This window comes from Capra hircus, chromosome 28, assembly GCF_001704415.2.
Source record: "Capra hircus breed San Clemente chromosome 28, ASM170441v1, whole genome shotgun sequence".
Classification (NCBI taxonomy): Eukaryota; Metazoa; Chordata; class Mammalia; order Artiodactyla; family Bovidae; genus Capra; species Capra hircus.
Window position 1 is genome coordinate 39,886,555 of NC_030835.1, and position 26,785 is coordinate 39,913,339.

Below are 26,785 nucleotides of genomic sequence, written 5' to 3' on the forward strand. Positions count from 1 at the left end.
CTCCCGTTCTGCTCAGTTCAAAGGTAAATAGATCCAAGTACCAGCCAAGGTCGGCCAACAAGCTCACAGTCTTGGAATGGGGTAGACAGCTGGTATGTCTTTGAACTCTGGGCTTCTTTACACCTTTTAGAGGAAGATAGGTAAGGTTGATGTTGGAATTATTTCAGAGGGAGTTGATGTGCTAATTCAGAATTGTAAAGAGCATTACTCCTCTGAGTTTGTTGCTTTAGGAACTCTTAGGATATTATTAATTCATAGGAGAAAAAAGACCTGAAAAATAGAAGTGAGGCTTAGAGAACAGGGAATCTTGACCTGAGGGAAGGTGGAGGTGAAGAGATGAAATTCAGGATTGTTCACTCTGGCTTTTATGCAAATACATTTTCATACTTCAGAGTTGATATTCTTCTTTAAAACTTCAGGGAAGTTTATAGCTTTAATATAAAAAGAGTTTTCTTCAGTAAGATATTCTAAGGCCAAAATGATGAACTGATGTATTAATGCATGCATGCATGCAGGCTAAGTCGCTTCAGTCCTGTCCGACTCTGCGACCCTATGGACCATAGCCTGCCAGGCTCCTCTGTCCATGGCATGAATACTAGAGAGGGTTAACCATGCCCTCCTCCAGGGGATCTTCCCAACCCAGGGATCAGACCCGCATCTCCTTGCAGCGCCTATATTGCAGGCAGATTCTTTACCACTGAGTAAGTGGGGAAGCCCCGACATATTGACAGATGCTACAGTTCCACAGGCTCTGGCCTAAGTTTCCTTTCCCTGAAAAAGCAAGAAACAGGAGGGCTGCAGGAAAGAAGACCAGTGAGGGGAGACACACGCATTACATCCAGTAGGATTTCCAGAATATGTTCTCTAGTGAAGAAGATCCCAAGTCATCCCTAGGCTTGGTCTCTTGAAGATCTCAAGGTCTGCCAGAAGGCAAACACCTTGTAGGTCTGGCCCTGGGTGGGATCACCACCATCCAGAATTGGCCAGGCCTGGCCAAGGGGCTTTGTCATGTTTGCTGAGGCCTAGAACGTTCTGGAAGGCTGCATGTGACCTTGGTTCTGGGAATGCAAGAAACTCTGAAGGACTTTCATAAATGCTCACAACAGTTTATTGTCAACCAGAAGCATTTTAAAAAATGCTGCCAAATTTGATAGTGGCCCAAGGGCTTGTGAAAGTGAAGTGAAAGTCGCTCAGTTGTGTCTGGCTCTCTGCAATCCCATGGACTGTATGGTCCATGGAATTCTCCAGGCCAGAATACTGGAGTGGGTAGCCTTTCCTTTCTCCAGGGGATCTTCCCAACCCAGGGATCGAATCCAGGTCTCCCGCATTGCTGGCAGATTCTTTACCAGCTGAGCCACAGGGGAAGCCCAAGAATACTGGAGTGGGTAGCCTATCCCTTCTCCAGCACATCTTTCTGACCCAGGAATCGAACCAGGGTCTCCTGCATTGCAGGCAGATTCTTTACCAACTGAGCTATGAGGGAACCCCATTTAGGCTTTTTAAATTTGAGTTTGCAAGACTAATGACCAAATCACTTTGCTGTACACCTGAAATTAACACAATATTGTTAATCAACTATATACTCCAATATATAAAAAAATGTTAAAAAACAAACTAGTCTATGGCTAATGTTTATATATATATGAAATTAACCACCGATGTCCTCTCATAAGATTTTGGACACTCCTGGATTTCATGTCTTTAATAGTTTAGTTATGCTTGATGCACTAATAAATTCTGTAGGCATTTTTCTTTAAACTTTCTGTAGACATATTTTAAACTAATGTATGTCAGAGCAGTCACCTCATCACTGGTTATATTTATAGTTTTTTCATAAGCATTGTTTATTTTTTATCAAAATATGTTTTGGTTGTTGATCAAAACTAAAAGGCTTCCTTATTAGATCATTATGGACATTAAGGAGTAAGTCAAAGCTTCTTCCTCATCTGTCAGACAGAAGACAGTGTAGCCTCAACACCAAGAGCCACCTTGGTGACAGTCCATAGGCTCATGCAGTCACTGCCTTAGGAGTCCAAAGGCTGAGGGGGACGTGGCTCTTTTACTCACAGCCGGAGCAGTTCTGTGAAGAGTGAGAAGCACTATGGTGTGAAGGGGGCGGTCTGTCCTCCCTCGGCTCCTGCAGGAAGTGTCCGTCCGTGGCTGCTCCTGTGTCCACACCTCTAGTAGAGTACCTGCCATGTGTGGGGATGGGCACAGGTGAGATGGAGAGATGATGAAGAGCAGGGCCTAGTCCTCTGAATGTTTATATCCCCAGCACCTGTTGGAACATCACAGGGTCTCCACACGTTTGTTAATAAACTGCAAACTTGGTATAGACTGCTAATGAGGTGACAGGAGAACACAGAGGTTTGGCCACATCACAATATTGCTCTCTGGCATGTTCTATTAAACACATCCCCATATTGTATAGCCCTCTTTTACAGAGATATAAAAGGCTGTACAATGTTCACATGCTTCAGATCACAGAGAAATATAGCATGGGAGGGACCGCCCCTAACTTTTAAGAGGGTTATGTTCTAGGGTGTGTTTGGGATAGGGAAGTACTGAGAGCATTATCTCTCCAGGAAGAACCTCCAGAAAAGGAGGAACTGAAAAGAAAACTCTGAATTCCGTCTCAGGAAACACAATCCCAGCAGCTGGGCCACAGTGAAGCCGGCGCAGGAAACCCAGCGGTGGGACTGGAAGGTAAAGTATCGTCTACCTAGCAGTCTATTCCTGTTACTGAACCTTTAGGCACAGTCAACTCCAGTATAGCTTCAAAAGTCCTCAGAGATCCTTTAATCTTTTAGCAACCAATTCAAGTGTCGAGCAAATTACAGTTTCAAGATAGTTTCAGGTAAAGCTTCCTGGGTGATCAACATGTCCTAGCAAAGTAGAAAAGGTGGGTATAAAAAGTTCATTTTCTCTCCATCGAGATCAAGATCTGAGAGCATTTCTCCTTTGGGTGGAGGGCGGCCTGGAGGCGGAGTGGGCGGGCCCGGGGGCTGGACTGGGGCTCCCGGACCGCACGCCTTTCCCAGCCCCCTTCCAGACTCGGAAAGCTCTGTTCTCGGCAGCATTCCTGCGCGCTGGCATCGCCTGACCTCTTGCATGTTTCTGAGCGCATCCTCCCACTCCAGCTCCTGGGGGCAGAGGGCCGCTGGGGACGTCTGGGGAGCCCTGGGAGTGAGCACACAGTAGGGTTCGCCCCTCCTGCCGTCTTCCCGTGAACCAGCGATGCGGCAATCCTGGGGCAGGTGCCTGCGTAGGACCCGGCAGCTGTGTCGTCGGCCGGCGACGCTCAGGCTCTCCTGGGAGGTGTGTGTGTGGAGGGGTGTGGGGGGCGGGGACCCGGCGCCGTGGGGGTGGGGCGGGGTGGGGCGCGATTCCGGAGAGTGTAGGCCCCGCGGGGACACTGCCAGGGACGCGGCGCGGAGCCAGATTCGAGGGGGTGTATGTGTGTGTGTGTGTTTCTCCCTGACTCTTTGATCAGGTCTTTATTCAAAATAAGCTGTCCAAAATGAGTTGACCTTCAGGGGATAAACAGACAAGTTTGTACAGCAGGATTCTTCTCTTCCGTGGTGGGTTTTCTGCGGGGCTTCCCAGTGGCCGGTTTCTTGGTTTCTGCAGCCTCCCCCAACCCCATGCCTCCGCCGACCCCCTCCCCTACCCCTCCCACCCCCACCCCCCCCACCCCGCCAAAGACTTCTTCAGTTTCTTTACAAATACAGCCTCCTTTCCTTTCTAGCCTACTAAAGGCTTCTTGCCTGGAACCCCTCCCCATCTGATCGGGCTTCTAGGGACACTGCTGCCCTATCCTGGTGGAGGTTTGATCCTTAGCCTGCCCAGGTGCATGGCCTTTGCACGTGGGTTTAGTTAGATTCAACATAATTCTCAGGCTTCTCAGTGGATTCTTTTTCAGGACCCTGCGATGACTCTCCTTGCTTGGTGCTCTGGGACTTTTAAGAATTCTCCCAGGGTCTGTGTTGAGCATCTCGTGCATGGGAAGGTTGTAGTTACTCTTGAAAGAGTCAGGTGCCATACAGATCATCTCACTTGCTGAAAGCAAATTCGAAACGGTGCCCATCAGGAGTAAGTTTCAAAATGCTCAGTTTGTCTACATTAAGCAGATTCTTTTTAAGGGGAAGGGAGAATTAGGGAGCCAGCGATGTTCCTCAAGTCTTGATACCATCTTCTCAGTGATACGAGATAAGGAGTCTCCTGCCGTGCGCACACCACGGTTTCCCAGTTTACGCTTGCCAGTGCTCATCTGCTCAAAGGCGGAGACCTGCTGATATTATTCCAGGCCTTACGTTTCTGAAGAAGCCAAACAGCCCCCTTGTTCCTCTCATCGCCTTCAACATCATCTTCAACCAACAAAGGAAGTTCAGGACTTCCTCAATACGGTGACCTTTAGCTGTGACCAGCCCGGTAAGGCCGGGGCAGCCAGGGCAAAGCAGATGGCACACCACTGCGGGGCCAACGTGCCAGGTTTGGTTGGCTCAACGTGCGGGCCCCACGACGCATCAATTTCCCCAGTTAAGAATCACATTTCTCAAATTGCAGGAATTAAAAAAAGATTATGTCTTGCTCACTAAGAATTTTCGGCAACTGTCGCTGAGAACCCAGTAAGACGCCAATTACGACATCACTGCAACAGATTTTGGGATTTTTAACTTATCGCTGCCAGAGGGGCGAAAACGAATCCCAAGGAGGACGGAGACAGCGTTCCCAGACCCTGGGTGCAGGTAGGCTGCCCCCCGCCTGAGGTCGCGGGCGCCGCGCCGCTCGAACGCCCCTCCCCGCAGGAGGAGCGCCGAGCCCCTCTGGGCCGCGCCGCGCCAGTGCACCGCGGGGCCTGGGAACCGCGCACCGTCTGCGCGCGGAGCCCCGCGGGGCGGCGGGACGGACGGCGCCCGCTCCCAATCGCGGGGCGGGGCCGAGGGGGCTGGCGGGCGGTGGCCAATGGGAGGCGGCAGAGCGGACGGGGGGCGGGGCCGCCGGGCGGGCGGGCCGCGGCGTCGGGAGCCGGCGCTGCAGAGTGGGAGCCCGGGAGGAGCCGGCGGAGCCGGAGGAGGACGGAGGAGGAGGAGCAGCGCCGCGCCCCCGCCCCGACCGCTCGCCCGCCCGCTCGCTCGCTCGAGCGCAGGCCGATCGCTCCAGCCGCAGCCGGCGGGTCCCGGCCGCCTCCCGCCCGAGCCCGGTGCGGGCAGGGTCCGGGCCGATGGGCAGCCCCGGGCAGCGGCGGGTGGCGAGGAGGCGGCCCCGGTAGGCGCCGCCGCGAGCTCGCGGGCTGCAGCAGGTCGCGGCAGACTGCGTCTCCGAGGTGCGTTCGGGGCGACGAGCGACGGGAGGCGAGGCGGGGTCCGCTCGGGAGTGTCCGGGTCGTGTCCCGGGACCGTCCTGAAGTGAGGGGCTGCCCCTGGGGGCGCCTCGGGGGGCCGACCGCGCGGCCAGGGCGCGGGGCGGGGGTCCGACTGGCAGATGCGCCCGCGCTCCGGAGTCTGGGGTGAAGAGCCGTCGCCGTTCGTTCTCAAAGTTATCGATCGGCTGAAAGGTTATCCCGGTCTCGTTGACGCGAGCACTAGGACTCCCCGGGCGCGCAGCGACTCCTCCGTGACTAACCCGAGAAAAGAGAGAAAGGTTGCCCGGCGCGGCTCCCCGGCGCGCCGGGCGGGGTTACTTGCTGAACTTGCTGCGGGGTTTATTCCCCGGGAAGGCGGTGTGCCCGGGGCGCGAGCCCTCGCGGCGCCCGCCCCTCTTTGTAAGGTCCCAAGCGGCCAGCGAGCGCCCTTCCTTGTGGCCCGACGGCTCCCCGGCTCCCCTGGGTCCGCAGCTCGCTCCATCCTCCGCTCCCGGTCCTGCTTGGGGGCCCGCGTATCCTTGAAGCTAGTTTGGCCAGGTCCTGGGAGTATCCCCTTGAGCACCTACAGATTAATTTCAACCGCGCCGCAAACCCAAAGAGTCAATCTCGGTTCATCATCTGTGAGCGAGAGCCGATGCTTCTCGGGAAGAGAAAACAAGTTGGCATGGCCCCTCTGGGAGATATTTGTCATCATTAACCTGCTTCAGTTAAATTAATTCAGCTCAAGATGACTCCAGCGTGAGTATTGGAAACATCAAGTGCATTGGGCACGGAATTGTGGTCACCAACAACCTGATTTTGGTCAAAACGCAATTGTAGACTTTTTGAATTTTCTTTAGACTTAGACATGGTTTTTGATAAGGATGGCCTTCTTTTTTAAACAAAGAATTTTGGTGATTCTCATAGGTTTGCTCAGTAAGTTCCAAATAGTCACTTAGATTTTTCTTTTCTTTGCCTCTTTTGTCTGCAGTTTCCATTTCTAAATGTTAACACTAGATGGCTTTCTTATGACAGGCATTTAGTAAACTGCGCTTTTGAGTTGGCTGTCTGCAATCCAGGTTGTAATTTTTCCAGTTTTACAATCAGTAATGGGAGAAAAACAAAAAATCTCCAAAACTATTGCTTTCTTTGAAATAGATTACTTCCCTGTAAAACTAATATTTATGTAGATGTCATAAAGTGTGTTATTTCTGGTGTTTCTAAAGATGTATTTCAGGAGACAGCTTGGTTAGTTTTTAGTCACAAATTTAAGGATGTCTGTTTTTACTTGAAAAATTTCAAGTTCTACCACGAGACCTAAAATTCTATTTAATATAACATTTCTACTAAGGATGTTTTCTGCTTACCTTAGTAGCTGGTTGCTTGATTCAGAACAGTATAAAAGAATGTAAATCATGAGAAAGTGCAGTCTTTCTTGAGTTTTTGGTACGCATAATATTGATTCTCTCTAAAGACTCTGTTGATGCATTTTGGGGAATAGATGTTGTTGAAGTATACATGTATGAGTCAAACATTGTGTTGGGGCCATTTTTATTTCCCCAGCTGATATTGGGTGTTTTGTTTCTAAGCACAACCCTTTTTTTAAAAATTGCCATGACTTGTAGTTGGCTATTTAGGTAGCAGCAGGTTCTTAATTTTGTGTTTTCAGGACTTTTTCTCTAAAGTAAGATCATGGCAGCCTGTCCAAATCTTGCCTAGGTAGGCAGACTTATTTAGAAGCTGGAGAAATATCTCAATATTTCTCATAGCTGTTACTTATTGTGTATGTGTCTTACCCAGCTTAAAATATGATATGTTAAATTTGTTGGTTCTAAATTAGAGCATATTCACAAATAGCTGGAAGAAAAAAAATAGACCTCTCTCGCAAACATCTGGGAAGTAGGGAATGAAATGAAATCAGAAACAGCTTTTATCAGTACCCACATGCTACCTATAGATGGGGTGAAATGAACCTGGATAAGAAGCAGTGTAGGCATTTGGTTTAGAAAATAAACCAGGAGATAACTTGCAGGTGTGGAAGTGGAGCTTCTGGCTTTATCGTATGAGCTGCACATTTTCTCTAGTTGATTTAAGTGTAAATTTTCCATCAAATGCTTTTGATGTGTTTAAATCTTAGCCTTTCTCAAAGCGCTATAATTTTCTGGAATGGAAGAAGGAAATTGTCAGCATCATGATTTGACTTTTATGGTACTTACTGTAGTTAAAGCTGTGGAATACAGTTTGTAAGTTTTGTTTTATTTTCTTTTGAGACGGGAATGGTATTTAGAAGGGTTCCCTGATACCTGAGCTTGATAAACACCTGTCCACCTTGAGGGATCTCTTTACCTGAGGTCAAAGGGTTATTGGGTTATTCTTTTTGGAAATCTATCTACTCTTCAAAGTGAGGAAATACTAGTGAGGTATCTTGAAAGGGCAATGGACTGGTAACTGAAACTGGTTTTAGAGTGCTGTGTTTGGTCATCAAAACTCGTGTAAAGGGATTGCGTTTCCTGCGTACTTTCCAGAGAACTGTGTGTTTATGTAGATACAGCCCCCTCGTCTCCAGTCATAATTGATAGATGCAAAGGGTTTTTGTGTGTGTGTTTTGTTTTTGAGATTGAGGAAGGCATTGTGTCTTTGAATTTATGATCTGCTTAAGGTGGTGGTTTAGGATTACAAATCCCTTCAAAGACATGCTGAATTTGAAGAAAATGTAGACTATTATTGTCAACTGAAAAGCAAAGTTTTTTTTTTTCCTGTCTTGAACTTGAATGAAATATGAAATACATGCCTAAAGAATATTGGACTTCCCTGGTGGCTCAGACGGTAAAGCGTCTGTCTACAGTGCGGGAGACCTGGGTTCAATCCCTGGGTCAGGAAGATCCCCTGGAGAAGGAAATGGCAATCCATTCCAATACTCTTGCCTGAAAAATCCCAAGGACAGAGGAGCCTGGTAGGCTACAGTCCATGAAGTCGCACTGAAAAGCAAAGTTTTTTTTTTTCCTGTCTTGAACTTGAATGAAATATGAAATACATGCCTAAAGAATATAGGGAACCATATTCCAGATTTTCTCCTTCTATTAATGAACCTGTTCCCTTACAGGGTGATGTGACAGGAACCTCTGGCTTCTGTGACAGAAACAAAAAGTATAGGAATGACATGAGAGGATAACCTTATGGATTTTTGTGCTTCTAGGGCCTGGCACAGACGAGCTTGGATAAAGTTTTTTCATGATCCCTTTTAGGACCAAAATTTTAGGTTTCTTTAATGTTTTAAATAAATGTATATAGAGAGTAATGAATGTGACTGATTGGGTTAGCTTATATTTTTTCATGATTGTCTTTTCTTTCTTTGATTTATAATAAGTTAGTATGGTGGTTTAGTGCCTGCCAAGCAGGAGACCTAGGTTCGATCCCCCAGTTGGGATGACCCCCTGGAGGAGAAAATGGCAACCCACTCCAGTATTCTTGCCTGGGAAATACCAGGGACAGAGGAGCCTGGTGGGCTACAGTCCATGGGGTCACAAAGACATACCTGACTTAGCAACTAAACAGCGAAGCTTGCACGTGAACATTCATGAGAGTTACACCTTACTTGGTTTACACCTGGAAATCAGGGATTCAGAAATTGCTTTTCGGTTTCAGTGACATTTAGCTGTGACTCCCTTTTGAAGGAAGGATAACAGTGTGATAGGAATTAAATGCCTTGTTAATTCAGAGATAAATTATTGTGATCCTTTGTGAACTTGATTCATAAACTTTGGTTCCAAAGAGTGGTCCAAGGAAGCCAGATCTTACAGTAGAGGTTCCGTTTCTTGGGAGGTTTCACATTTAGTGTAACCCAGTTCCTTTATATATGTGTGTATGTGAGCGGGCATGCGTGCTAAGTCACCTCAGTCGTGTCTGACTTTTTCTGAAGCTATGGACTGTAGCCCACCAGGCTGCTCTGTCTGTGAGATTCTCCAGGCAAGAGCGCTGGAGTGGGTTACCATTCCCTTCTCCAGTGGATCTTCCCAACCCAGGGATCGAACCAGCCTCTCCTGTGTCTCCTGCATCGGCAGGCGGGTTCTTGACTCGTAGCAGCAGCTGGGAAGCCTCTGTGTGTGTGTGTTGTGGCAGTAGTTGCTCAGTTGTGTCCCAGCCCAGGGATCAGGTGAATTCTTTACTGTCTGAGCCACCAGGGAAGCCCCATGTGTGTGTATATATATATTTTATGTATATATAAAATCTTCCCCCCACCATACATCGTTGTATAGCTAATTTGGGTGATGGCAAAGAGGAAGATATGCAGTAAGCTGAGTTTAGTTGTCATAGCATCTCTTTACCACAAAAATCCATAAGGTTATCCTCTCATGTCATTCCTATACTTTTTGTTTCTGTCTACTTCTAAAATTAAAAATCAGACAAAAATTAAATTTTATAGGTTGTCAGATTTGCCACTTTTTATGTTGCTATGTACATATATTGAAAATTAACAGCAGCAGTTCCTGTCTACTGTCAAGCTATTTCATCAAGATACACTGATATACCAACAAGAAATGAGCAAAAAAAGGGAGGACATGAGTGTATGTTTTACTGACATAGGGAAAGTTCTTCGTCCAGAGAGGGCATAGGTTAAAATTACTCCCACAGGTATATATACCACCATACACAGACACTTTTCCTTTTGCATAGATCAGTGAAAACTTCACTATGGACCAGGGTTTGGAAATCACTGACCAACTCAAGTAACCCTTCTTTGATGTTGGGGTCCCTTTATATATCCACACGTGGCCTAGTAAGGAATGGAGAGTTCCACCCTTCTGATATTTTGACCGGAACGTGGTTTTCTACCTGTCGAGTTGAAATCTAATTCTATCTGTTAATAGGAATTCCATCCCCTTGGTGGCCTCCGACACTAAACCTTCTATAGAGGTGTTCTAGTTACTCACTGGACAGTACCTGTCCAGGTACGGCCTGGAGCTGAAGTCTTCCTGCTCATGACCTGTGCAGAGTAGAATAGGGGTGCCCTTCCTTCAACTTGCAGGTCCTGTCAAGTTCATATTCACCTTTTTACTCAAACTCAGAGAGTTTCCTGTTCACGTGAACCTCTAGTTCTGAGTCACATGGTATCTTGAAGCCACGTCCTCCTGTCCTATGCTAATGCAAGACCTAGCATTCATTGGACTTTGTCAAATTTTATTTTGGCTGATTCTTCCCATCGTGCTTTTGGGAATTTGATGCTATTATCAAAGCACCTTTGCCAGCCTTCCCAAATAAATGCTGTCTGCACATTAGATATCTTACCTTCTGCTGCTGTTGCTGCTAAGTCGCTCAGTCCTGTCTGACTCTGTGTGACTCCATAGACAGCAGCCCACCAGGCTCCGCCGTCCCTGGGATTCTTCAGGCCAGAAAGTTGCTGGCTAAACTGTGAATGGTGTTCTGGAAGTTTCCTTCTAGGATTGGTTGTGAAGTGAAAGTTGCTCAGTCGTGTCTTACTCTCTGTGACCCCATGGACTCTCCATGGAGTTCTCTAGTGGACAGATATCCTGAAAGATCATGTCAGGCCTTCTTTGTTGGTCCTACTGACCAAGTTACTCCAAGAACTGAGTTCATTTTCAGTGTGTCCCTAGTAACTTGAACCATGCTCTGCATGGTGGGGAATTGCGAAATAGACGACCAGATATTGAGGGAGAGACTGAGAAGCTAGGGCTGTTCTGTGACCGGTGACCTCTGGAGGTCTTAAACACTAAAAAGATGGTGGGAAAAAGCAGAATGTTGTGGACTTTCTTAAACACATCTTGCAGTCTGGTATTGTCTTATTTTGAATGGCTTTCACATATCTGGGGACAGGCACCATCTTTTCCCAGTTCCCTGTGTCTTAATTAGTTGATACTCTTTTCTTTCTGTTTCATAAATAATCATTTAACCGTAAGGGGTGTTTTGAGTGCTACCAATTGTTTTACCCTATACTTTTCACTTTTGTGTAGTTGCTAAATCTTCCAGGAGAAGCTCCCAGTTAGTTGAGCTGTTTAAGAAATCAGAGTAGTCTAAAGTAGGCTATTTAGTAATGTGTTCAAGTCCTTTGAAGTGAAAGAAAAAAAAAAAATCCAGGTAAAGAGCCAGTGTTAAAAATGGTTACTGTGGAAAGTAATTATGCTTGGGTGAACACAAAATTACGTATCTTAGATGAATCATCCTGTAGGCATTTAAAAAAATCTCTGACTGTAATGCTTAGGGCACAGTAGCGGGTGCACCGTCTCCAGGGGACTTTTGTACCCTTTGGAACAGTGGATATTCACATGGTTCAGAAATAGGGTAGGGGTACAGTCCTGTTTATGTTGAAGTTTCTAATAAGTAATTTTAGGAATTATGCTTTGGTTTCTTCATACAGGACACATGCTGTTGTTTGGATTTAATCTAAAGAACAACGATTTCTTTGTAGTAGGGTCTCTAAACTTTTTCCAGTGTGCATCCCAACTATACCAAATCTACTGCGCTTAATATACATACGTGCACATACACGTTTGTCTATATGTGCTTGTGTGTGTGTGTGTTTAATATAGTGTGTGTAAAGAAGTGAAAGTGTTAGTTGCTCAGTCGTGTCTGACTCTTTGCGACCTCACGGACTTTAGCTCACCAGGCCTTCTCTGTCCATGGAATTCTCCAGGCAAGAATACTGGAGTGAACTGCCATGCCCTCCTCCAGGGGATCTTCCTGACCAAGGGACCAAATCCATGTCTCCTGCCTATATATATATATATATATATATATACATATATGGCTCATACATGTATATATATATGGCTCAAATGGTAAAGAATCTGCCTGCAATGCAGGAGACCAGACTTGGGTTGGGAAGTTCTTCTGGGGAAGGGAATGGCAATCCACTCCAGTATTCTTGCCTGTAGGATTCCATGGACAGAGAAACCTGGCAGGCTATAGTCTGCGGGGTCGCAAAGAGTTGGACATGACTGAGCGACTGACACACACACACACACACACACACACACACACACAACTTTACCATGTTAAATATAGACATTGTAAGTGCGTGCTCTGTTCTCAGTCATGTCGACTCTTTTGCAACCCCATGGGCTATAGCCCACCAGGCTCCTCTGTCCTTGGGATTTTCCCAGCAAGAATATTGAAGTGGGTTGCCATTTCCTCCTCCAGGGGATGGACATTATAAAACATAATAATAGACATTTTAAGAAGTCTGATAATAACCTAAATGAATATTGGAGTGTTTCGATTCTGCGAGTTTGCCTGTTACCCTTTGAAATGTGTGGCCCGGGTCCTGAGACCACTGCTCTTTCATCCTCTCTGGTTATAGTTCAAGGTTGTTTGGAAACGGTTTCTCTGGGGCCTGCAGGGTCTTGTGAATGGAAGCATAAGACGGACTCTGCCCTTCATAGGTCTTCTGTTTACTGTAATTGTTCTTTATCCTGAGGACAGTTTTTACTTTGGCCAGTTTTCTTCCAGAACTGGTTGTGGGTTGCTTAGTGAAGTTGCTGAGTCATGTCCGACTCTTTGTGACTCCGTGGACTATTACCTACCAGACTCCTCTGTTCATGGAATTTTCCAGACAAGGGTACTAGAGTGGCTTGCCATTTCCTTCTCCAGGGGATCTTCCCGACCTAGAGACTGAACCTGGGTCTCCCGCATTGCAGGCAGATTCTTCACTGTTTGAGCCACCAGGGAAGCGCAATGGGTTGCTTAGCTTGAAGTTTCAACTTGGGGGTGGGGAGGGAGAGTAGTGATGTGGTGGAGGATACCATTCTCCTTGCAGAGTTTCTGGTTGAACTCAGCTGTCTAGGGAGCATCATGTTATTGAAGCGTAGCAGACACAGACCCAGAATGAGGATAGAAGGATGTCACCAATCATGTGCTCATCTAGAAACTTCTAGCTCAGAGAAAACCATAGTTCAGAAAGATACATGCACCCCAATATCCATTGCAGCACTGTTTACAATAGCCAGGCTAAGAAAACCACCTAGATGTGCATCAACAGAGGAATGGATAAAGGGGAGGGATAACAGAAATAAAAGGGGAATATTACTCAGCCATGTAAAGGAACAAAATTGGGTCATTTACAGATACGTGGATGGACCTAGAGACTGTCATACAGAGTGAAGTAAGTCGGAAAGAGGAAAACAAATATTGTATACTAACATGTGTGTAGTCTGGAAAAATGGTATAGATCATCTTATTTGGAAAGCAGAAATAGACACAGGTTTAGAGAACGGATGTATGGATCCCAAGGGGGAAAGGGAGGGGTGGGAGGAATTGGGAGTGACACGTATACAGTATTGATGTATAAAATAGGCAGCTAATGAGAATACACTGTGTGGCACCAGGAACCAAAGCATTGTGGTGGCCTGAATGGGAAGGAATCCCTACAGGGAGGGTATATATGTGTATGTATAGCCGATTCACTCTGCTGTACAGTAGAAACCAATACAGCGTTGTAAAGCAACTATGAAAAGTGAAAAAAGTGAAAAGCAACCATACTGCAATAAAAATTAATGAAAAAAAAAAAAAAGAGCAAGAACAGTTTTGAAAGTGCAGGTTAATATTGGCTAGGGCTGTAGTGCACAGGTGCACGGCGGGCCAGAGTCCTAGCTTCTCGAGAGCACGTGGGCTGGAGGGGAGGCGGGGAGGAGGGGAGGGCCTGGTGGCCGCCAGCCCCGCCTGCACTGCCCACCCCACCCAGCCTCCCCAAGTGCTGGGCCATTTTACTCTGGCGTTTGCTCTCTAGCCTGCCATGATGTCGTACATTGGTTTTCCTGTGTTATCTTCTGCCTCCCCTCCGTAGAATGTAAGTGCCCTATGAGAAGGGACATATCTGGTCATTACTGCTATATTCCTTGTACTGCCCTGGTTTTGGCCGCATAATAGCCTCTTAGCAAACAAATGTTTGATAAAGGCAGGATTGAAAGCCGCGGGTTTAAACACGAAAGCACTGTGTGTCTTGGCTTTTGTTGAACTAAGGAAGTGTTGCCTTGAGGTTCTCATTATTTCTACTGTAAATGATCTACCTAAACAGCCTTTTATGCCTCATTTTATATCTTTTCTGGGTCACTTGAAATGACCTGTAATTGAACTGTGATATCAAAGTGGTGGAAATGGAGAAGTGGTTTCTGAAGAGGGGGACAGCGGAACTCCCATCTGTCATATCATTATTGCCCCATTCCAAGGGGTGTGGCTCGGGGAGGGTGGGCACCCCGGGGTGAGAGGGTGTGGTTTACACCTTTCCCAGGTTTCAAAGTCTGATACCAACTCACGACTGCATGGCCTTGGCCTTACTGGAATCAGATGAAGCTGCAGTTCACTTACAGGTCTGGTTTGGACTCCTTAATAAAGATAACTGGGAAGAAAGGCTGTCTGAATTGTTCAGCGTTATCTTTTCTCTCTCAAGTGATGATAATTTCTACAGGAAATAACGATTTTGTGAAACCGGTCAGTAGTGTCTGCACCCCTTCTGCTAACGTAGTCCTTTTGCTTTGAGAATTGCAGAGTGTGTTGGAATATTACTTATGCCTGACGTGCAGTAGGTGCTCCCTAAGCATGGGTGGAAGCCTTCTGTCCTAATATCCTGACCTGGTACTAATTCCTGTAGTGCATGAATTCAGGGGGATGTCATCCTAACTCCTGCTTGTTTAAATGTGGGTATTAAGGTTTGCTGTAAGAGCTGCGGGCGAGGCTGAGAGATTAAATAATAGTAAAATCGCCTAATCTATCAACAGCTTTGTTTATTTGAAGATCATTGGTTGGGATAATGGATCCGTTTAAAAGGTTTAATTTTTTTATTAAAAAAATTTTATTGGCGTTAAGTTGATTTACAGTGTTGTGTTAGTTTCAGGTATACAGCAACGTGAATCAGTTTTATAAATACGTATATCCACTCTCTTTTAGAAAAAGTTTTAAGTGAGAGGAACGAGTTAGGAACAGGATGAAGAACTGGGGAGAGAGATTCCTGAAGGTAGATTTCCAAACAGCCATTGTGCTTGAACTTTTATTTGTGGTCTCCTGCAGACCGAAGGAGAACCACACAAGGCTGATGCGATTTACAGCCCCCTGCCCGCCGCCCCACCAGCGATGTGAAAACTGAGATTCCAGACAAGAACATGCGTGGTTTTCTGAATCTTAGTTCTCAAGAGTTTAAACTCGCCTTTCTGCCCCCATGTGGGACCCTAGGTGCCTTGTGGGGTCCTACTGATCTCAATCAATCATAAAAAGAGTGGGGGACATGGGTAAAGAAAGTGTATCCAGAGGAGAAAGCCAGGATTATGTCACTGCCGCCCGTCCAAGTGGGAAGTGGTAGCCAGGAACAGGCTGCAAAGCTATTGCTCTAGCCTGAAACCCTTCTCTCAGCCAGTGGATCCTGTTATTCATGAGAAATTTTGTAGTTTAACAGTTCTGCTGATTGAACCAGGCTCTCTCCTCTCTGCTGGGAAGCAAGAGGGCTCTCATGTGATCCTGCGGAGAACATTTCTTTTGCTCCTGAGTCTTTGCCAGGATGAAAAGAAGGATCAGAGGAAACCGATTTTCATTTTGCATTTATACTTCACCCGATTTGCATCATCTTTGTTTAAGTCAGTTGAATGTGAAGCCCTAAATAAATTTCAGGCATTTAAATATTTAAAAGGGATTCCTCCACCATTGCTAAAGTACACATCCAAAGAATGAGAACTCGCAACAAAGAAAATAACCCCCTTACAGACGTAGCTCATACAGGCTCTGCTCACCTTGTCACTGAATTATAAAACATTAATAGCAGAGCGAGAATGGAAACAGCCGCAGAAATGCTTGGCTGGCTCTGTTCCAAAATATTGTTTCCCTGGTAGAGAAAGCAGGACGATTTGTTTAAAACTGGCAGTCGGCCAGTCAGAAGAGCTCTGACGCCATCCGTGCGGTGACTACTCTGCTCCGCTTGCTAATTTTAGGCTAGTTAAATCTGGGTGATGTCTGATGGCTGTTGTCGCTGTGTGTCTGGCTATGCGGGGCTTTCTAAATCTATCCTCTCAGCCTGGCATCACAGCATCACAGCTCACACTTCTTTCCCAGACGTGCTGTATCACAGAGGGGATGCTGAGTTGGCCCGGGATACGTGGACAGAGTGAGGAGCAGGCCCTGGGCGGTTTTCAGGAGGCACTGCCTTCCATCTTAGGCTTTCCCTTGCTGCTTGACCCACAAACGCTTAACGTGCTCGCCTTCTGCTGTGGGAAGCACGGAGGAGGATGCGGAGAGGCCTGGCCTCCAGGCAGCAGTCTAGGGACCACATTTGCCTGTTTCCTACCTATTCCTGCAAACTTTGGGCTTTTCTGGTGGCTCAGATGGTGAAGAATCTGCCGGCACTATGGAAGACCCAGGTTCAATCCGTGGGTCAGGAAGACTCCCTGGAGAAGGGAATGGCAACCTTCTCCATTATTACTGTCTGGAGAATCCCGTGGACAGAGGAGCCTGGTGGACTAGGGTCCATGGGGTCACAGAATCAGACACGACTGCGTGACCAGTGGTTTCACTTTCACAGCAAGTGTTCCCCTGAGCTTTCTGGGGAATTCCCTGATGGTCCAGTGGTTAAGACGCGGCACTTTCACTGCCATGGGCGTTGAGTTCGATCACTGGTCAGGGAACTAAGATCCTACAAGCTACGTGGCGTGGCCAAAAAAAAAAAGACAACAAACGAAAAACCTAAAAGCCCCCCAACTGAACTTTCTGGAAAAGGTAAAACTAAGGAGAAAGATGAGAATTTTTAAAAAAGCATTTGGGACCTCCCTTAGAAGAGCAAAGTAGCATTTCTTTGCTATTGCAGAAGACGGAGGTGGGATGAGGGCTTGGTGGAGTGGTTCAGTGTTGTTGGTTGCGCCCGATTCTTTGGAAGCTGTGGAGCCTGGCAGGCTCCTCTGTCCATGGATTTCTCCATTACCATGACTGGAGTAGGTTGCCATTCCCTTCTCCGGGGGATCTTCCTGACCCAGCGATTGAACCACATTGTAGTTCAGTTTCTTTACCATCTGAGCCACCAGGGTAGGCTGGAGTGGTTCGGTGTCTGTGTCTGGCTTACTTTGCTTCCAGGGCAGTGAGTAGGAGCCAGTTTTCAAATGGGGATGGCCACACAATCCTAGGTTCTCTTTAAACTCTGGCATCTGAGATTTCCAGGTTACCAAGGGGGTGTCCTGGGGGTGAGGCCCTGAGGGCAGGGATCTGATAACTCCATCCCAGGCTTCTGGCCCAGGGAAGTGCGTGGCACAGTCAGCAAATGACCAGACTCAGCGTTTCAGGCCACAGGGGAACCTTGAGGTTATCTTAGAATCAGTCTTCCTCTGGTACCAATTTATAAATAAGAGAATGTGAAGAGAGTGGTTTACCACCTAGGCCCACTGTTTTTGGTACAAAGGGCTGCCCTGTTAGGTGACCTGGCCTGGCTGATGGCTGTTCGTCACATATATTAGAAGACTCCTATGTAAGAGGGACTCTTGGGTTGATGGGCACTGCAGCTTCTTTCAGAGTGAAGACTGTGGGTGATGGAGCACATGGTGTTTGGGTGTATAGTCAGAGAACATTCAAGGAAAAGGTAGGATCCGGATTAGGCTTTGGAAAATGGTCAGGTTTGAATTTTTATTGAAGTGCTCTTATATGCAAAGCCACTCAGAGCTCTGTATGGACCAGCAGGTACAAATTAAACCATCTCTCTGTTAGCGGTTTCTCAGATCATAGTACTGTCTCCATCAACTTACTCTGCCTAGGACCAAACTTAGATCCCAGCCTGGTTTGGGTTTTGCAACCTCTCAACTGGATTTTATTAACAAAAGCAGATTTAAGAAAAGTGATGGGCAGTACTTTCAGAGTGGTTGATTAACTTATCTGTCATGTAAGATAGTCAATCTGATTCCTCTCCCCCATTGTAATTTGCTAAAGTTTATAGAATGTATCTGTAAACCTAAAGGAGAAAATAAACTAAAGGAGTTTGTTTTGGACTCATCAGAGATGAAAAGCCAACATGTTAAAACAAATTGAGATGTGATTGACATATAACATGATACTAGTTCCAGGTATAGAACATGATTCAATACTTTTATGCATTGTCCAATGCTTATCACAGTAAGTCTAGTTAACGTAGTCTGTTGCCGCATAGAGAGATACCGATTTTTTTCTCTTGGAATTATAACGTGGTTTTTTTTTTTTTTTTTTTTTTAGTTATTTATTTGGCCATGCTGGGTCTTTGTTGTGGCACTTAGGATCTTCAGTTGCGGCATGTGGGATCTCGTTTCCCGATCAGGGATTGAACCCGGGCCCCGTGCATGGGTGTGTGGAGTCTTAGCCACTGGACCACCAAGGATGTCCCAGAATTTTAAGATCTGCTCCCTTGGCAATTTTCAAATACATCTTACACTGTTACCAGCTATAGGTGCCATGCCGTACATTAATTGCATCCCCTGGACTTATGCATCTAATTAACTAAAAATTTGTACCTTTTAGCCACATTATTTTGGTATGAGATCACTGACTTTGTTTCAGTTGTTTGCTCAGAGAATACCACGCAAGTATTATATTTGAAATTCAAGGTCACATTGTTTTAAGACTTTATATTTAGAAATTTATAACTTTTGGTAATTGATTTACCAAAGTGATTTACTTTAAAATAATTTTGAGCAATCAGTGTTCAAGTGAGGCAGCCTTAGGAAGCATGGCTGTGGACAGTGAGAGCTTCGGTCCCTCCGATACCTCATCCACCACTCCAGCATCCCTGGGACAAGTGTTCAGTTGCTATCCATGAGCTCTTTTTATGTCCTGTGAAGTAGTATTAAATGCTGAGTAAGATTCGCGTACTCCTATACGCTCTAAAACAAGAGATATCAGCATAATTAGCATATACTTTGCCTCAGCTTATTTTCATGCCAAATTTCACATAGGTAAGATGAGAGAAAGAATTATGTAGTATCCTGGACATGTATACTCACCACTTAGATTCTACAGAATGTTAGCCTTTTACTGTATTTGCTTTGTATATTCCTATCCATCTCTGTCTACCCATCAATGCTTTGCTTTTCTTTCTTTTCTTTTTTATTTTGTGAAAGTGTTTCAGAATAAGTGGCACACGTCAATATACTTCACTGCTAAGCACATCAGCACACATGTCATAATTGAGTCTAAAACTTTAAAATTTTTTTGAGGCAAAGTTTATAAAGTGAAATGCACTGTATAAGTGCATTTTAAGTGTATCATTCCAGGAGTTTAGGCAAATGCATGTAGCTAGGTAGGGCTTCCCTGGTGGCTCAGATGGTAAAGAATCCATCGGCAATGCAGGAGACCCAGTAGTGGTAAAGAATATGCCCCCCAATGCAGGAGACACAAGAGATGTGAGTTCGATCCGTGGGTCGGGAAGATCCCCTGGAGGAGGGCATGGCAACTCCTGTATTCTTGCCTGGAGAATCCCACGGACAGAGGAGCCTGGAGGACTATGGTCCATAGGGTCGCAAAGAGTTGGACACGATTGAAGCAGCTTAGCATGCACGTACACATATACCTATGTAACCCATACTTCTTTTAAGATATACCTACCACCCCAGAAAGTTATCTCAGGTCCCTTTCCAGTGTTCCCTCCCTACGCCCAGCCTAGGCAACCACTGTCCCTTTTTTCTGTTTGTTTTGAGTAAGTTTCGCCAGTTCTTGAACTTCATCTAAAGGGAATCCGGCCATATGTACTCTTTCGTGTAAGGCTTCTGTCTCTCAGCAAAATAACTTCTGCTTTCCCGTCCACTTTTAAGTATACTATACCAGGCTGGCTAACCTCTGCCTTGGTCACGTGCTCACCTGCTCTTTTCAAGGATCCTATTGTCAAGTGATACCAGGAACAAGTTTCTCTTAGGTATTTGTATATTTTTCTCAAGTCTCTTTCCCAACAGGGGTGTGGTTTTCACGTCTGAGATGGCCGTTTTCTGAGTGGGGCTCTTGAAAACCCGATGCTGCTTCTGTTGGCTTGCTGGCGTGTGCTGCAGGGCTGCAGGCCAGCTCCAGGCATTCAGCCGGGCTCTCTGGCTTCTGAAGAGATGGACCCAGACCTGCCATACATATCATCCATTTATTGTGTGTGCCACTGGGAAACCTTTAGGTAAAAGAAAGCACATCTCTTCATTTTTGCAAACCTATTCCTAGATTTGTGATTAACTTTTTCAAGAAGTTTGAAATAGAAAATAAGTTTTTGTAAGGCATCTTTGAGGAACAGAGTTGATCTTCTGTATTCATAAGGATTGTTTTCAGAACAGTGCCCCCAACTCAGAAACCGAAGTCTAGGGATACTCAAGTGTTTTATATGAAATGGTGTAGTATTTGCATATAATTTACACACATCCTTCCATATATTTTAAATCATCTCTAATTTACTTATACTACCTCACACAATGGAAATGCTATGTAAATATTTGCAGGTGTGTGGCAAATTCATGTTTTTATTCTTTGGAAATTAAAAATTATTTTCAATCTGCGATTGGTTGAATCTGCACTTGTGGAGCCTGGGGATGCAGAGGGCTGTCTGTAATTTCTAGTTCAAATGCAAGAATTCTGAAGACTAAAATTTCCTGACTTTTGTTTTATGACACTGTATAGAGGAAACTAATCAAATAAAGCTGAAATATTAGGAGATTTTAAAATCATCTGTGCTGAGGAGATATTTGCTGGCAAAATAAAATCCTAGTTGACTTAAGAATAAAATGCCAGGATTAACTGCCCCCTTTGCTCAGCCCACTATCACTGGAGTTACAAGTTGCTAAACCTCTCCAGGTATGATCAAAACCAAGAAAAAAGCTCTCATCAGTAGTACTGGTTTAATGTTTATATATGGTGTACACACATCCCCCCCACAGTGCTGTCAGTGTGTGAAGACTTTTCTTTAAGGCTGCGTTGGGTAGGGTAGTTCTACCTGCTCTAAAAGAGACTCCAGAACGCAGTGTCAAACAAGAGAGAGGCTGACTCCTTTCTGGAGTGACAGCTCGAGGTCTGGGCAGGTGGGCTGCTGACGCTCAGGGACCCAGGTTCCTTCCATCTTGTTTCTCTGCTTCCGGTCTTTGTCCTCACTGGTCGGTGGGAGCCCACTGGGCACGTCTGCACTCAGGCTGGCCGAAGGGGAGGAGGTCATCCGAAGACTCCAGAAAGAATCTGTATCACTTCTGCCCTTGTCTCCAGAGAACTCAGTGACCTGATCATGGCTCACACTCAGGGGGTGCTGAGCAGTGTCCCCGTTGATGCTGCAGAAGTGGCCTTGCCTTTGACATAGAATGTGCTTAGATGGAGTCACTTACTTGTCAGATACTTCCTGCCTACTCTGGCCTGCCAGGCGCCAGCCTAGGGAGGGACTCAGGTTCTGGGGTGGGTAGGCAGAAGGGGTTTTGCTCTTCTGGCATGTTCATTCTGGACGTAGAGTCGGTCTCCTGGTAGTATTTGCTCTTGGTGGAATTCTCTTTAAATTGGAGCCAGTGCTGGTTGTCTTCTTGTTTTTATTTTCCACTTCTCGGGCGGTTATCTTTATTTTTTTTTTAATTTATTTTTTTAATGGAGTATCATTGCCTTACAGTGTTGTGTTAGTTTCCCCCCTACAGTGACATGAATCGGCCATGTGTGTACATGTATCCCCTCCCTCTTGGTCCCTTCGCGTACCACTCTGGGTTGTCCCAGAGCACCGGGCTGAGCCCCGTATGCTGTACAGCAGCTCAGTGCTGGTCTTCTTGACGTGCAGTTCTGCGTGGAGGATGGGAGGGATTAAGTCTGATAATCATGAGGTTGCAGACAGATTCTGTAACTTGGAAAGAGATGTTCCTGGGGACATGGATTAGGGAATGTAAATAAAGGACCTAGTTCCCTGTGTAAAATTCAGTCTCATAATAGAAGGCTTAAGAGACACTTGATGAATGGAACCCTGGTAATCATTTATTCAGGAGCCCAAGGGTTTCTGGGGAGCAGAAACCTCCCCAGCGAGGCCAGGGGCTCTGGCTTGTGTGTCATTCAGAAGGCAGTTCCATGGGGTCCTGGGGCGTCTCCAACTCAGAGAGGAGCTGTGTGGGGGTCTCTGGTGAAGCCTAAGGATGTGGTTGTGCGTGTGGTTCCCCCTCTTCTAAGGAGTTAACATCACACTGTGTGTGCACGCGCGCATGGTAGTTGCTCAGTCATGTCCCAACTCTTTGAGACCCCATGGACTGCATTCCTCCAGGCTCCTCTGTCCATGGAATTCTCCAGGCAAGAATATTGGAGTGGGTTGCCATTCCCTTCTCTAGGAGCTCTTCCCACCCCAGGGATCGAACCTGGGTCTGCTGCATTGCAGGCAGATTCTTTACTGTCTGAGCCACCAGGGAAGCCCTAACATCACACTAGTGAGGTGAAGTCACGCAGTCGTGTCCAACTCTTTGCGACACCATGAACTGTAGCCCTACCAGGCTCCGTCCATGCGATTTTCCAGGCAAGAATACTGGAGTGGGTTGTCATTTCCTCCTCCAGGAGATCTTCCTGACCCAGGGATTGAACCCGGGTCTCCCACACTGTAGGCAGATGCTTTGCCATCTGAGCCACCAAGGAAGTCTCAACATCACACTGCTTTCCCCTAAAATAACTCTGGTAGACTCTGCGAGCACCTTGAAAGGCTTTTGAGGTGATAATCTGATCGATGGGAGGGGCAGCCGGAGGGACCCAGGGGAGCAGCTGTGAGTCTGCCTGGACTCCAGGGGCCAAGTCACTGCCCCCTTGGCGCCAAGCGTGGTGGTGGCGGGGAGCGGTCGCCCTGCATGGACTCTGACTTGTGTGTTCTCTATCCATCCTGAGGGTTTTCAAGGATTGCAGAGTGGGCCTGGTGGTGCTACACATAGCTGTCCCTCCCATGGGTCACCTGATGGCACCTGTCATGTGCTGGGGCCGTGAGGAGTTCAGGGACTGCGTCCAGCTTTGAGTTTATCCAAACTTCTGTGTTTTTTTTTTTTTTTTCCTGGAGGTTGGAGTGTCCATGTTCTTGAATGACAATCTGAGTGATAGAATTGCCTGCGTCATTTTCCAGTAACCAATGAAAGGCGGGGAAGTGAAACTCCTGGTTGAAATAGATGATGCTTGACTTTTTAAAGGCTGGAGAGGCTGAGCGGTTTTTCTTTCAGCAGGAACATCAGGGCCTCTTGACAATCTGGGAGTCACCTCGGTTTCCTTTCACTGGCTGCTGTCTGTTCAGGCTGCGGTGCAGATGGCTTGTGCTGAGTTTGCTAGTTTTTGCCAATAACTTAAGCGTGGAAGGAATCAGGGAACCTCCCGAGCGATGAGAACACAGCTGCTGAGGATAACTTGGAGCGAAGAGGAGCGCTCCTCAAGCCTGTCACTGGCTTTGGGAGCAGTAGCTGTGGCTGAGCAGCTGCAGATGGTGTGTTTGCAGCTCGCACTGTGGCAAGTTTGTTTTTATTTTTTTAACATCTTTTTATTTGTAGTGAACAAAAGGGCCCCATGTGGAGCCTAATCAGCTAGATCAAGTGTATATAACTTCAGAGGACGGTGCCTCTCTCTTGACTGAAGTATGGAACTCCTGTGTAAAGGAGGAAGACTAGCCTGGTGATTTATTGGCGTCTGGCTAAACCTGACATGCCTCCAAAATGTGTGTACTTTGACTTGCAGTTAATGGGTAAACATTTTCATCAGCCTTTGCTCTTATAAGTCACTATTTCATCCTCCCAAATCCTTCATTTTTTTCCAGCCTGTGCTGTTGCATGAAGTATTTGGCAGCCCCTGCAGGGAGTGTGGGCCTGTATCTCATGTATTGAGTGAGTTTAATTTGGAGGCAGAATGGTGTGAAGGAGAAGGGAATGCTTCTGGAGTGGGTGCTGGTGTCTCAGGGGTTAGGTCTTTCATGGGACGAGTGGGAGAAGATGCCAAAAAAATTGCAGATATCCCAGTAATTCTCACAGAAGTGGCTTTTTTTACCTGCCACCTCCCACTTAGATTCTTCTGTTATCTTTCGACTCAAAATAAAGACCTGTCCTGCCCTGTTTTGAACCCTGGGGACAATTCTTAAACGTTGGTGTGTCCCAAACCATCCTGGCTTCCCGTTGTTCACCTGCTGTGGATTGAACAGGCACACAGCACCCGAAAGATCCTATTCAGTGCACCCTTACTGGAAATGAACCAATTTGATCCCCATCAAGAATTATTTTTGGCGTTTTGTCTTTTCTGTTCTCGAAGTATAACTTCATTTGGAGGTGTCCAGATCCTTCTACTATTGTCTCTAAAGTGGTATCTTGATTTTGTTCACAGTTTTAAATCCTTGTTGCTTTCTTCTGAATGTTTATTTTTTATTTTATTTAAATTGTTTTTAAATCTTACTAATTTCTTAATGTTTGATGACTTGTTAACATTTTGGATGTATTACGTTGAATATGTTATTAAAGTCAATTTGATCTTTTAATTTAAATAAGCAGGGCGACAATATACAGCCTTGACGTACTCCTTTTCCTATTTGGAACCAGTCTGTTGTTCCATGTCCAGTTGTAACTGTTGCTTCCTGACCTACATACAGGTTTCTCAAGAGGCAGGTCAGGTTGTCTGGTATGCCCATCTCTTTCAGAATTTTCCACAGTTTTTTGTGATCCACACAGTCAGAGGGTTTGGCATAGTCAATAAAGCAGAAATAGATGTTTTCCTGGAACTCTCTTCCTTTTTGATGATCCAGAGGATGTGGGCAATTTGATCTCTGGTTCCTCTGCCTTTTCTAAAACCAGCTTGAACATCTGGAAGTTCACGGTTCACGTATTGCTGAAGCCTGGCATGAAGAGTTTTGAGCATTACTTTACTAGCATGTGAGATGAGTGCAATTGTGCGGTAGTTTGAGCATTCTTTGGCATTGCCTTTCTTTGGAATTGGAATGAAAACTGACATTTTCCAGTCCTGTGGCCACTGCTGAGTTTTCCAAATTTGCTGGCATATTGAGTACAACACTTTCATAGCATCATCTTTCAGGATTTGAAATAGCTTAACTGGAATTCCGTCACCTCCACTAGCTTTGTTTGTAGTGATGCTTCCTAAGGCCCATTTGACTTCACATTCCAGGATGTCTGGCTCTAGATGAGTGATCACACCACCGTGATTACCTGGGTCGTGAAGATCTTTTCTGTACAGTTCTTCTGTGTATTCTTCTATATTCTTGTATATTGTGTGTATACTTGCATATTCTCATATGCAGAATACATCATGAGAAATTCTGGGCTGGAAGAAGCACAAGCTGGAATCAAGATTGCGTGGAGAAATATCAGTAACTTCAGATATGTAGACGACACCACCCTTATGGCAGAAAGTGAAGAGAAACTAAAAAGCCTCTTGAAGAAAGTGAAGGAGGAGAATGAAAAAGTTGGCTTAAAGTTCAACATTCAGAAAACGAAGATCATGGCATCTGGTCCTATCACGTCATGGGAAATAGATGGAGAAACAGTGGAAACAGTGGCTGACTTTATTTTTTTGGGCTCCAAGATCACTGCGGATAGTGATTGCAGCCATGAAATTAAAAGATGCTTACTCCTTGGAAGGAAAGTTATGACTAACCTAGATAGCATGTTGAAAAGCAGAGACATTACTTTGCCAACAAAGGTCCGTCTAGTCAAGGCTATGGTTTTTCCAGTGGTCATGTATGGATGTAAGAGTTGGACTGTGAAGAAAGCTGAGCACCAAATAATTGACACTTTTGAACCATCGTGTTGGAGAAGACTCTTGAGAGTCCCTTGGACTGCAAGAAGATTCAACCAGTCCATCCTAAAGGTGATCAGTCCTGGGTGTTCATTGGAAGGACTGAAGTTGAAGCTGAAACTCCAATACTTTGGTCACGTCAAGCAAAGAGTTGACTCATTGGAAAAGACTCTAATGCTGGGAAGGATTGCGGGCAGGAGGAGAAGGGGACAACAGAGGATGAGATGGTTGGATGGCATCACCGACTCGATGGACATGGGTTTGGGTAAACTCTGGGAGTTGGTGATGGACAGGGAGGCTTGGCGTACTGTGATTCATGGAGTCGCAAAGAGTCAGACACAGCTGAGCGACCGAACTGAACTGAACTGATCTTTTAATTTACTTCAGAATTAGTAAAATTTTAAACTTGGTCATGATCAACAATAATGTCATCTCTGAATGTTTAGATTACAGGTAATTTCCAGAATTGCTGGAAGACAGTTCTTTATTTGATGCCTTTGGAGAACATATAGACCCTCGTTACGCTTGGAGGTCATCCCCTTGACTCCACTGGAGGCGTGTATGACTGCTAGAGACCACCTGTAACTTTGCTTATTGCCTCTGATCTGGGACTTCTGAAGCCTTGATCAGCATACCTGTGAAAAAATCTCGTATGAAGAGTTTTATAAAAATAATATATTTTCAGTATAATACCTTTTGGAATAGAGACCTTGTCAAGTTCATTGGAAAAGTACTGCTTACTGTCCTGCTCATTCAGCTTCT

At 45.8% G+C, this 26,785-nt stretch overlaps 1 protein-coding gene across 6 annotated transcripts in view; it reads left to right on the forward strand.

The window, feature by feature from the left end:
- Positions 5,126–26,785, forward strand: part of SIPA1L2 (signal induced proliferation associated 1 like 2) — a 242,677-nt gene continuing 221,017 nt past the window's right edge. For 3 of the 6 annotated variants that reach the window (XM_018042332.1, XM_018042336.1, XM_018042333.1), the window contains exon 1: positions 5,126–5,326. The gene's annotated coding sequence lies outside the window, so the exon portion shown is untranslated. The remainder of the gene's footprint in view (positions 5,327–26,785) is intronic. The other 3 variants (XM_018042335.1, XM_018042334.1, XM_018042337.1) reach the window with 1 other exon arrangement.